Raw genomic sequence first — 12,258 nt, forward strand, 5'->3', positions numbered from 1 at the left:
GAGAAAGAACGAATATCATAAGTATGGGCCATAAAAAAAGTGAATTTCAACAATCACAGTCTCGATGAGATTACTTTTCCCTTCAGATGTCTCCAGGACGGAAACGATGGAAATGGGAGAAATTCAATAACATATTCATTGGAACGATTTTCCATTCGCCAGAAAGCCAAATAACGATGAATCGACTCACCGCAGGACTCTGTTTCACAACAGCGATGAAATAACAGTCTCCATTCGGTTCCAGTAAAAACCCAACTTGCCTGCAATGTAAAGCGAGAGTCGAAGCGATTACCATCACGACAGCAGAGAAACGTTGCAATAGTCAACACGTTTCCATACCACAGTTAAATACCCGGGGGAATCCAGGCAGCGGGGATCGAAGCAGCATTTTAACAGTGCTGCGGCGATGGAGTTGATCAGCTGAAATAGCAGTGGTGGGATTCGAACCCACACCCCTTTCAGGACTGGAACCTGGATCCAGCACATTAGACCGCTCGGCTTGTAAAAGGCTGCAATTGAGAACAAAGCAGTTTCTGCCCAGTTTCGAACTGGGGACCTTTCGCGTGTAAGGCGAACGTGATGACCACTACACTACAGAAACCGGCCTCGGCCGGCTGCGCTGCGGTTCTCTGGCACCCAGCACTGAAAGGTGAAGACATTCTCCGTTTCACCTTTCTTTTTCCAACAGTTCGTTGTTATCCAGGGGAATTGACATCTTGAAAACACTGCAGAAACAAACGATTTCCTTACTTTTGCTCCGACTGACCATACCTCGTGAAATTTTCCAGATCCTCAGTTGAGGATCCTCCATGGTCCCTCTCCGACGAGCACAATGTCAATTTCGCAGCAGATAATGAAAGCCCATCAATCCGGACAAAAATCAATAGTAAGCTGAGTCTATCTTCTCAGACTCTTTCAGCGACAAATGTATCTGTGACTGCGTGAGAATATATGTTCGGTTATGATTTGGTCCAATCACCATGAGCTGCTTGACATTACTTCAATTTCGATTCTTGCTTTGCTGAATGATTTCACCCATTGCTCGAAACAGGACAACTTTCACATTTACACGGAACACGAAACACACCGGACTACAGGGAAAATGCACAAAGCTGAGCAGGCCGTGTTCCACATCATACCGTGCAGCATCGTTTCAGTCACTGTGTCTGTTCGAGATGCCACTTTCCTTGCCTTTTACCTTAACCGTGCCATTCACTGCAGAGATGTCCACACCTGGACATGAGCCACATGGATATCAACTGAGTTGGAAACCTGTGTGGGAATCGACAGGGAGCGACTCAATACATTTTGCTAAACTCCATGGTGCTTATTAGAAATGCAGTTTCTGTCCAAGTCAATCGAAAAGGCAGTTTCTGAACAGAGTAACAGAAGTTACTGCTCACCCCACCCCCACTCCGGGAGAGGTGCTAACTGCCCTTGAGTGCTTTTTGTTCTCGATGTGAAGAGCTCTCACACATGAGTCACCTTCACGTCTCTTGCTGCTGAGTTACTTACAAAGAAGGAATTTCAGCAGAGCTGCAACTGCCTCACTTTCCCACTCGCTCTCCCCGTTTACATTTTCCTGCTCGTCAGTGATTTAAAGAAAACCAAAAGGATGCGATGTCATTCTGTAGCCTCTCTGTCGATTCCTCCGTTTAAGTTCCAACACGGCTTAGATCTCAGGACGCATTTTAATACTAGCGACGTTATGAAAGCACAAGTTCAAATGTTCCTCTGAGAGTGTAATTTCTTTCATTGCTGTTGCTGAATGAATGAGTCACTAACGAGCGCACTGATCCAAACCATGATTCAGCACCTCTGCTGCCAATTCTCGCACGTTGAATAACGACAGGCGGCTTCCAAATGAGGTCTTTCAGATACGACTTTGGGCTACATTTGACAGACAGACTAGTTCAGGAATCCGTGGTGTACTGTGACACCAGCGCGTCAGCTTCTTCCCTGTCTTTGAACCGGCCTGCCTGCACAAGGAATGCAAATGCGGTACTGCTTTTGGTGGAAGATTCAGAACGCGGTAACTACACTCTGAAGCAGAATGTCATATGATCAGACCCAGGTTGGAGAAAAACTTTACAATGCTTTGCAAACTAATTTAATGGAATTGCATCACATTTCACAAAGAGAGCAGATTTGTTCGAGCATTTTCGAAGGTAGGTTTGCAGATGGGATAGCAAGCAAGAAAGCTCCGTTCTTGTCAGTGTAAAAGGCTGCAAATGAAGATCAAAGCAGTGTCTGTCCAGTTTCGAACGGGGGACTTTTCGCGCGTTAGTAAAATGTGATGACCACTACACTACAGAAACTGGCCTCAGGCCAGCCTCTTGTGGCTCTGTGGCATCCAGCACTGGAAGTTGAAGCCATTCTACGGTTCACCTTTCTTTTTCCAATAGCTCGTTGTTATCCTGGGTAATTGACATCTTGAAAAAGTTAAAAAAAAATAGACGTGAAATTTGTGACAAAATATAGACAAGGATGTCGTCAATGTTCGGACTGTAGAGTGAAGTGGAATAGGCTGGGACAACTTTCCCGGCAGCATAACGGCTGCGACATGATTTTATGGAAGGGTTGTAAACTGAGTATTTACGTGTTTTACCCAAGCTAGGGTGAGTTGGAAACTCGAGAGCATAGGTTTAAGGTGAGTGGTCAGAAATTGACAAAGGACCCCGAGGCACATTTCCCACCAACAAGGTTATGGGTGTATGGAATGAGCTACCAGAGGGAGTGGGGGAGGCTATTACACTCAGAAAATTGCAATGGTAATCGGATGAGTTTCTGGAATACGATGGGTTTTGAGGGATTGAGGCCAAATGCTGTGGAACGGGACTTGTTTCATTTTGGTGATGTGGTGAGCATGGATGAGATACACCGAAGTATCTGTTTCCACGCGGTGTACCCCAATAACCTTGTGTTGCTTACACCGGTTTTAAAGGATTACTTTCTAGCGGAGCTTTCCATCGCAGTCTGTGGCACAATCATTTAGTCTGTTCGACTGCTCACGGGAAAGGTAGTATTGTGAAACACTGCAGAAACGAACGACTTCCTTACTTTTGCTCCGACTGACCATACTTCGTGAAATTTTCCCAGATCCTTAGTTGAGGACTTTTGCTGCTGGAAGTTACCGCAGAACCCGTGTTAAATCGTAACGTATTGAGCGAATCGCAAACAGAAAGCATTTAACACGGAACACAATCAAAGCTGGCATAGCTAATGCATATTCTGACACAGCGAAGCATGAACGCTAAATGTGAAAGAGTCCGAGGTCAAGAGGCATAAAGTAATCTCACAACTAACAACAGGGCAATTCCAAACTACTCTTTCAAACATACTGCAGCCTTAGTGCACCACCACTTCCCAGACAATGCTGAAAAGAGAGAAAGAACGAATATCATAAGTATGGGCCATAATAAAAGTGAATTTCAACAATCACAGTCTCGATGAGATTACTTTTCCCTTCAGATGTCTCCAGGACGGAAACGATGGAAATGGGAGAAATTCAATAACATATTCATTGGAACGATTTTCCATTCGCCAGAAAGCCAAATAACGATGAATCGACTCACCGTAGGATTCTGTTTCACAACAGCGATGAAATAACAGTCTCCATTCGGTTCCAGTAAAAACTCAACTTGCCTGCAATGTAAAGCGAGAGTCGAAGCGATTACCATCACGACAGCAGAGAAACGTTGCAATAGTCAACACGTTTCCATACCACAGTTAAATACCCGGGGGAATCCAGGCAGCGGGGATCGAAGCAGCATTTTAACAGTGCTGCGGCGATGGAGTTGATCAGCTGAAATAGCAGTGGTGGGATTCGAACCCACACCCCTTTCAGGACTGGAACCTGGATCCAGCACATTAGACCGCTCGGCTTGTAAAAGGCTGCAATTGAGAACAAAGCAGTTTCTGCCCAGTTTCGAACTGGGGACCTTTCGCGTGTAAGGCGAACGTGATGACCACTACACTACAGAAACCGGCCTCTGCCGGCCGCGCTGCGGTTCTCTGGCACCCAGCACTGAAAGGTGAAGACATTCTCCGTTTCACCTTTCTTTTTCCAACAGCTCGTTGTTATCCAGGGGAATTGACATCTTGAAAACACTGCAGAAACAAACGATTTCCTTACTTTTGCTCCGACTGACCATACCTCGTGAAATTTTCCAGATCCTCAGTTGAGGATCCTCCATGGTCCCTCTCCGACTCGCACAGCTGCTGGAATGTGCCCGGCTACAATGTCAATTTCGCAGCAGATAATGAAAGCCCATCAATCCGGACAAAAATCAATAGTAAGCTGAGTCTATCTTCTCAGACTCTTTCAGCGACAAATGTATCTGTGACTGCGTGAGAATATATGTTCGGTTATGATTTGGTCAAATCACCATGAGCTGCTTGACATTACTTCAATTTCGATTCTTGCTTTGCTGAATGATTTCACCCATTGCTCGAAACAGGACAACTTTCACATTTACACGGAACACGAAGCACACCGGACTACAGGGAAAATGCACAAAGCTGAGCAGGCCGTGTTCCACATCATACCGTGCAGCATCGTTTCAGTCACTGTGTCTGTTCGAGATGCCACTTTCCTTGCCTTTTACCTTAACCGTGCCATTCACTGCAGAGATGTCCACACCTGGACATGAGCCACATGGATATCAACTGAGTTGGAAACCTGTGTGGGAATCGACAAGGAGCGACTCAATACATTTTGCTAAACTCCATGGTGCTTATTAGAAATGCAGTTTCTGTCCAAGTCAATCGAAAAGGCAGTTTCTGAACAGAGTAACAGAAGTTACTGCTCACCCCACCCCCACTCCGGGAGAGGTGCTAACTGCCCTTGAGTGCTTTTTGTTCTCGATGTGAAGAGCTCTCACACATGAGTCACCTTCACGTCTCTTGCTGCTGAGTTACTTACAAAGAAGGAATTTCAGCAGAGCTGCAACTGCCTCACTTTCCCACTCGCTCTCCCCGTTTACATTTTCCTGCTCGTCAGTGATTTAAAGAAAACCAAAAGGATGCGATGTCATTCTGTAGCCTCTCTGTCGATTCCTCCGTTTAGGTTCCAACACGGCTTAGATCTCAGGACGCATTTTAATACTAGCGACGTTATGAAAGCACAAGTTCAAATGTTCCTCTGAGAGTGTAATTTCTTTCATTGCTGTTGCTGAATGAATGAGTCACTAACGAGCGCACTGATCCAAACCATGATTCAGCACCTCTGCTGCCAATTCTCGCACGTTGAATAACGACAGGCGGCTTCCAAATGAGGTCTTTCAGATACGACTTTGGGCTACATTTGACAGACAGACTAGTTCAGGAATCCGTGGTGTACTGTGACACCAGCGCGTCAGCTTCTTCCCTGTCTTTGAACCGGCCCGCCTGCACAAGCAATGCAAATGCGGTACTGCTTTTGGTGGAAGATTCAGAACGCGGTAACTACACTCTGAAGCAGAATGTCATATGATCAGACCCAGGTTGGAGAAAAACTTTACAATGCTTTGCAAACTAATTTAATGGAATTGCATCACATTTCACAAAGAGAGCAGATTTGTTCGAGCATTTTCGAAGGCAGGTTTGCAGATGGGATAGCAAGCAAGAAAGCTCCGTTCTTGTCAGTGTAAAAGGCTGCAAATGAAGATCAAAGCAGTTTCTGTCCAGTTTCGAACGGGGGACTTTTCGCGCGTTAGTCAAATGTGATGACCACTACACTACAGAAACTGGCCTCAGGCGCGCCCCTTGTGGCTATGTGGCATCCAGCACTGGAAGTTGAAGCCATTCTACGGTTCACCTTTCTTTTTCCAATAGCTCGTTGTTATCCTGGGTAATTGACATCTTGAAAAAGTTAAAAAAAAATAGACGTGAAATTTGTGACAAAATATAGACAAGGATGTCGTCAATGTTCGGACTGTAGAGTGAAGTGGAATAGGCTGGGACAACTTTCCCGGCAGCATAACGGCTGCGACATGATTTTATGGAAGGGTTGTAAACTGAGTATTTACGTGTTTTACCCAAGCTAGGGTGAGTTGGAAACTCGAGAGCATAGGTTTAAGGTGAGTGGTCAGAAATTGACAAAGGACCCCGAGGCACATTTCCCACCAACAAGGTTATGGGTGTATGGAATGAGCTACCAGAGGGAGTGGGGGAGGCTATTACACTCAGAAAATTGCAATGGTAATCGGATGAGTTTCTGGAATACGATGGGTTTTGAGGGATTGAGGCCAAATGCTGTGGAACGGGACTTGTTTCATTTTGGTGATGTGGTGAGGATGAATGAGATACACCGAAGTATCTGTTTCCACGCGGTGTACCCCAATAACCTTGTGTTGCTTACACCGGTTTTAAAGGATTACTTTCTAGCGGAGCTTTCCATCGCAGTCTGTGGCACAATCATTTAGTCTGTTCGACTGGAAAGGTAGTATTGTGAAACACTGCAGAAACAAACGACTTCCTTACTTTTGCTCCGACTGACCATACTTCGTGAAATTTTCCCAGATCCTCAGTTGAGGATTTTTGCTGCTGGAAGTTACCGCAGAACCCGTGTTAAATCGTAACGTATTGAGCGAATCGCAAACAGAAAGCATTTAACACGGAACACAATCAAAGCTGGCATAGCTAATGCATATTCAGACACAGCGAAGCATGAACGCTAAATGTGAGAGAGTCCGAGGTCAAGAGGCATAAAGTAATCTCACAACTAACAACAGGGCAATTCCAAACTACTCTTTCAAACATACTGCAGCCTTAGTGCACCACCACTTCCCAGACAATGCTGAAAAGAGAGAAAGAACGAATATCATAAGTATGGGCCATAAAAAAAGTGAATTTCAACAATCACAGTCTCGATGAGATTACTTTTCCCTTCAGATGTCTCCAGGACGGAAACGATGGAAATGGGAGAAATTCAATAACATATTCATTGGAACGATTTTCCATTCGCCAGAAAGCCAAATAACGATGAATCGACTCACCGCAGGACTCTGTTTCACAACAGCGATGAAATAACAGTCTCCATTCGGTTCCAGTAAAAACTCAACTTGCCTGCAATGTAAAGCGAGAGTCGAAGCGATTACCATCACGACAGCAGAGAAACGTTGCAATAGTCAACACGTTTCCATACCACAGTTAAATACCCGGGGGAATCCAGGCAGCGGGGATCGAAGCAGCATTTTAACAGTGCTGCGGCGATGGAGTTGATCAGCTGAAATAGCAGTGGTGGGATTCGAACCCACACCCCTTTCAGGACTGGAACCTGGATCCAGCACATTAGACCGCTCGGCTTGTAAAAGGCTGCAATTGAGAACAAAGCAGTTTCTGCCCAGTTTCGAACTGGGGACCTTTCGCGTGTAAGGCGAACGTGATGACCACTACACTACAGAAACCGGCCTCTGCCGGCCGCGCTGCGGTTCTCTGGCACCCAGCACTGAAAGGTGAAGACATTCTCCGTTTCACCTTTCTTTTTCCAACAGCTCGTTGTTATCCAGGGGAATTGACATCTTGAAAACACTGCAGAAACAAACGATTTCCTTACTTTTGCTCCGACTGACCATACCTCGTGAAATTTTCCAGATCCTCAGTTGAGGATCCTCCATGGTCCCTCTCCGACTCGCACAGCTGCTGGAATGTGCCCGGCTACAATGTCAATTTCGCAGCAGATAATGAAAGCCCATCAATCCGGACAAAAATCAATAGTAAGCTGAGTCTATCTTCTCAGACTCTTTCAGCGACAAATGTATCTGTGACTGCGTGAGAATATATGTTCGGTTATGATTTGGTCAAATCACCATGAGCTGCTTGACATTACTTCAATTTCGATTCTTGCTTTGCTGAATGATTTCACCCATTGCTCGAAACAGGACAACTTTCACATTTACACGGAACACGAAACACACCGGACTACAGGGAAAATGCACAAAGCTGAGCAGGCCGTGTTCCACATCATACCGTGCAGCATCGTTTCAGTCACTGTGTCTGTTCGAGATGCCACTTTCCTTGCCTTTTACCTTAACCGTGCCATTCACTGCAGAGATGTCCACACCTGGACATGAGCCACATGGATATCGACTGAGTTGGAAACCTGTGTGGGAATCGACAAGGAGCGACTCAATACATTTTGCTAAACTCCATGGTGCTTATTAGAAATGCAGTTTCTGTCCAAGTCAATCGAAAAGGCAGTTTCTGAACAGAGTAACAGAAGTTACTGCTCACCCCACCCCCACTCCGGGAGAGGTGCTAACTGCCCTTGAGTGCTTTTTGTTCTCGATGTGAAGAGCTCTCACACATGAGTCACCTTCACGTCTCTTGCTGCTGAGTTACTTACAAAGAAGGAATTTCAGCAGAGCTGCAACTGCCTCACTTTCCCACTCGCTCTCCCCGTTTACATTTTCCTGCTCGTCAGTGATTTAAAGAAAACCAAAAGGATGCGATGTCATTCTGTAGCCTCTCTGTCGATTCCTCCGTTTAAGTTCCAACACGGCTTAGATCTCAGGACGCATTTTAATACTAGCGACGTTATGAAAGCACAAGTTCAAATGTTCCTCTGAGAGTGTAATTTCTTTCATTGCTGTTGCTGAATGAATGAGTCACTAACGAGCGCACTGATCCAAACCATGATTCAGCACCTCTGCTGCCAATTCTCGCACGTTGAATAACGACAGGCGGCTTCCAAATGAGGTCTTTCAGATACGACTTTGGGCTACATTTGACAGACAGACTAGTTCAGGAATCCGTGGTGTACTGTGACACCAGCGCGTCAGCTTCTTCCCTGTCTTTGAACCGGCCTGCCTGCACAAGGAATGCAAATGCGGTACTGCTTTTGGTGGAAGATTCAGAACGCGGTAACTACACTCTGAAGCAGAATGTCATATGATCAGACCCAGGTTGGAGAAAAACTTTACAATGCTTTGCAAACTAATTTAATGGAATTGCATCACATTTCACAAAGAGAGCAGATTTGTTCGAGCATTTTCGAAGGCAGGTTTGCAGATGGGATAGCAAGCAAGAAAGCTCCGTTCTTGTCAGTGTAAAAGGCTGCAAATGAAGATCAAAGCAGTTTCTGTCCAGTTTCGAACGGGGGACTTTTCGCGCGTTAGTCAAATGTGATGACCACTACACTACAGAAACTGGCCTCAGGCGCGCCCCTTGTGGCTCTGTGGCATCCAGCACTGGAAGTTGAAGCCATTCTACGGTTCACCTTTCTTTTTCCAATAGCTCGTTGTTATCCTGGGTAATTGACATCTTGAAAAAGTTAAAAAAAAATAGACGTGAAATTTGTGACAAAATATAGACAAGGATGTCGTCAATGTTCGGACTGTAGAGTGAAGTGGAATAGGCTGGGACAACTTTCCCGGCAGCATAACGGCTGCGACATGATTTTATGGAAGGGTTGTAAACTGAGTATTTACGTGTTTTACCCAAGCTAGGGTGAGTTGGAAACTCGAGAGCATAGGTTTAAGGTGAGTGGTCAGAAATTGACAAAGGACCCCGAGGCACATTTCCCACCAACAAGGTTATGGGTGTATGGAATGAGCTACCAGAGGGAGTGGGGGAGGCTATTACACTCAGAAAATTGCAATGGTAATCGGATGAGTTTCTGGAATACGATGGGTTTTGAGGGATTGAGGCCAAATGCTGTGGAACGGGACTTGTTTCATTTTGGTGATGTGGTGAGGATGGATGAGATACACCGAAGTATCTGTTTCCACGCGGTGTACCCCAATAACCTTGTGTTGCTTACACCGGTTTTAAAGGATTACTTTCTAGCGGAGCTTTCCATCGCAGTCTGTGGCACAATCATTTAGTCTGTTCGACTGGAAAGGTAGTATTGTGAAACACTGCAGAAACAAACGACTTCCTTACTTTTGCTCCGACTGACCATACTTCGTGAAATTTTCCCAGATCCTCAGTTGAGGATTTTTGCTGCTGGAAGTTACCGCAGAACCCGTGTTAAATCGTAACGTATTGAGCGAATCGCAAACAGAAAGCATTTAACACGGAACACAATCAAAGCTGGCATAGCTAATGCATATTCAGACACAGCGAAGCATGAACGCTAAATGTGAGAGAGTCCGAGGTCAAGAGGCATAAAGTAATCTCACAACTAACAACAGGGCAATTCCAAACTACTCTTTCAAACATACTGCAGCCTTAGTGCACCACCACTTCCCAGACAATGCTGAAAAGAGAGAAAGAACGAATATCATAAGTATGGGCCATAAAAAAAGTGAATTTCAACAATCACAGTCTCGATGAGATTACTTTTCCCTTCAGATGTCTCCAGGACGGAAACGATGGAAATGGGAGAAATTCAATAACATATTCATTGGAACGATTTTCCATTCGCCAGAAAGCCAAATAACGATGAATCGACTCACCGCAGGACTCTGTTTCACAACAGCGATGAAATAACAGTCTCCATTCGGTTCCAGTAAAAACTCAACTTGCCTGCAATGTAAAGCGAGAGTCGAAGCGATTACCATCACGACAGCAGAGAAACGTTGCAATAGTCAACACGTTTCCATACCACAGTTAAATACCCGGGGGAATCCAGGCAGCGGGGATCGAAGCAGCATTTTAACAGTGCTGCGGCGATGGAGTTGATCAGCTGAAATAGCAGTGGTGGGATTCGAACCCACACCCCTTTCAGGACTGGAACCTGGATCCAGCACATTAGACCGCTCGGCTTGTAAAAGGCTGCAATTGAGAACAAAGCAGTTTCTGCCCAGTTTCGAACTGGGGACCTTTCGCGTGTAAGGCGAACGTGATGACCACTACACTACAGAAACCGGCCTCTGCCGGCCGCGCTGCGGTTCTCTGGCACCCAGCACTGAAAGGTGAAGACATTCTCCGTTTCACCTTTCTTTTTCCAACAGCTCGTTGTTATCCAGGGGAATTGACATCTTGAAAACACTGCAGAAACAAACGATTTCCTTACTTTTGCTCCGACTGACCATACCTCGTGAAATTTTCCAGATCCTCAGTTGAGGATCCTCCATGGTCCCTCTCCGACTCGCACAGCTGCTGGAATGTGCCCGGCTACAATGTCAATTTCGCAGCAGATAATGAAAGCCCATCAATCCGGACAAAAATCAATAGTAAGCTGAGTCTATCTTCTCAGACTCTTTCAGCGACAAATGTATCTGTGACTGCGTGAGAATATATGTTCGGTTATGATTTGGTCAAATCACCATGAGCTGCTTGACATTACTTCAATTTCGATTCTTGCTTTGCTGAATGATTTCACCCATTGCTCGAAACAGGACAACTTTCACATTTACACGGAACACGAAACACACCGGACTACAGGGAAAATGCACAAAGCTGAGCAGGCCGTGTTCCACATCATACCGTGCAGCATCGTTTCAGTCACTGTGTCTGTTCGAGATGCCACTTTCCTTGCCTTTTACCTTAACCGTGCCATTCACTGCAGAGATGTCCACACCTGGACATGAGCCACATGGATATCAACTGAGTTGGAAACCTGTGTGGGAATCGACAAGGAGCGACTCAATACATTTTGCTAAACTCCATGGTGCTTATTAGAAATGCAGTTTCTGTCCAAGTCAATCGAAAAGGCAGTTTCTGAACAGAGTAACAGAAGTTACTGCTCACCCCACCCCCACTCCGGGAGAGGTGCTAACTGCCCTTGAGTGCTTTTTGTTCTCGATGTGAAGAGCTCTCACACATGAGTCACCTTCACGTCTCTTGCTGCTGAGTTACTTACAAAGAAGGAATTTCAGCAGAGCTGCAACTGCCTCACTTTCCCACTCGCTCTCCCCGTTTACATTTTCCTGCTCGTCAGTGATTTAAAGAAAACCAAAAGGATGCGATGTCATTCTGTAGCCTCTCTGTCGATTCCTCCGTTTAAGTTCCAACACGGCTTAGATCTCAGGACGCATTTTAATACTAGCGACGTTATGAAAGCACAAGTTCAAATGTTCCTCTGAGAGTGTAATTTCTTTCATTGCTGTTGCTGAATGAATGAGTCACTAACGAGCGCACTGATCCAAACCATGATTCAGCACCTCTGCTGCCAATTCTCGCACGTTGAATAACGACAGGCGGCTTCCAAATGAGGTCTTTCAGATACGACTTTGGGCTACATTTGACAGACAGACTAGTTCAGGAATCCGTGGTGTACTGTGACACCAGCGCGTCAGCTTCTTCCCTGTCTTTGAACCGGCCTGCCTGCACAAGGAATGCAAATGCGGTACTGCTTTTGGTGGAAGATTCAGAACGCGGTAACTACACTCT

At 45.6% G+C, this 12,258-nt stretch overlaps 4 non-coding genes across 4 annotated transcripts; all 4 read right to left on the reverse strand.

Annotated features, from left to right (window-relative positions):
• Positions 1-528: 528 nt before the first annotated feature.
• Positions 529-601, reverse strand: trnav-uac (transfer RNA valine (anticodon UAC)). The gene has a single exon. It is a non-coding gene; the product is annotated as a tRNA-Val (tRNA).
• A 3,312-nt stretch (positions 602-3,913) lies between these two features.
• On the reverse strand, positions 3,914-3,986 carry trnav-uac (transfer RNA valine (anticodon UAC)). The gene has a single exon. It is a non-coding gene; the product is annotated as a tRNA-Val (tRNA).
• Positions 3,987-7,315: 3,329 nt separating this feature from the next.
• On the reverse strand, positions 7,316-7,388 carry trnav-uac (transfer RNA valine (anticodon UAC)). Its single transcript has one exon. It is a non-coding gene; the product is annotated as a tRNA-Val (tRNA).
• A 3,329-nt stretch (positions 7,389-10,717) lies between these two features.
• Positions 10,718-10,790, reverse strand: trnav-uac (transfer RNA valine (anticodon UAC)). The gene has a single exon. It is a non-coding gene; the product is annotated as a tRNA-Val (tRNA).
• Positions 10,791-12,258: the final 1,468 nt, after the last annotated feature.

The sequence above is a fragment of the Hemiscyllium ocellatum genome, unplaced genomic scaffold (genome assembly GCF_020745735.1).
Source record: "Hemiscyllium ocellatum isolate sHemOce1 unplaced genomic scaffold, sHemOce1.pat.X.cur. scaffold_826_pat_ctg1, whole genome shotgun sequence".
Lineage (NCBI taxonomy): Eukaryota > Metazoa > Chordata > Chondrichthyes > Orectolobiformes > Hemiscylliidae > Hemiscyllium > Hemiscyllium ocellatum.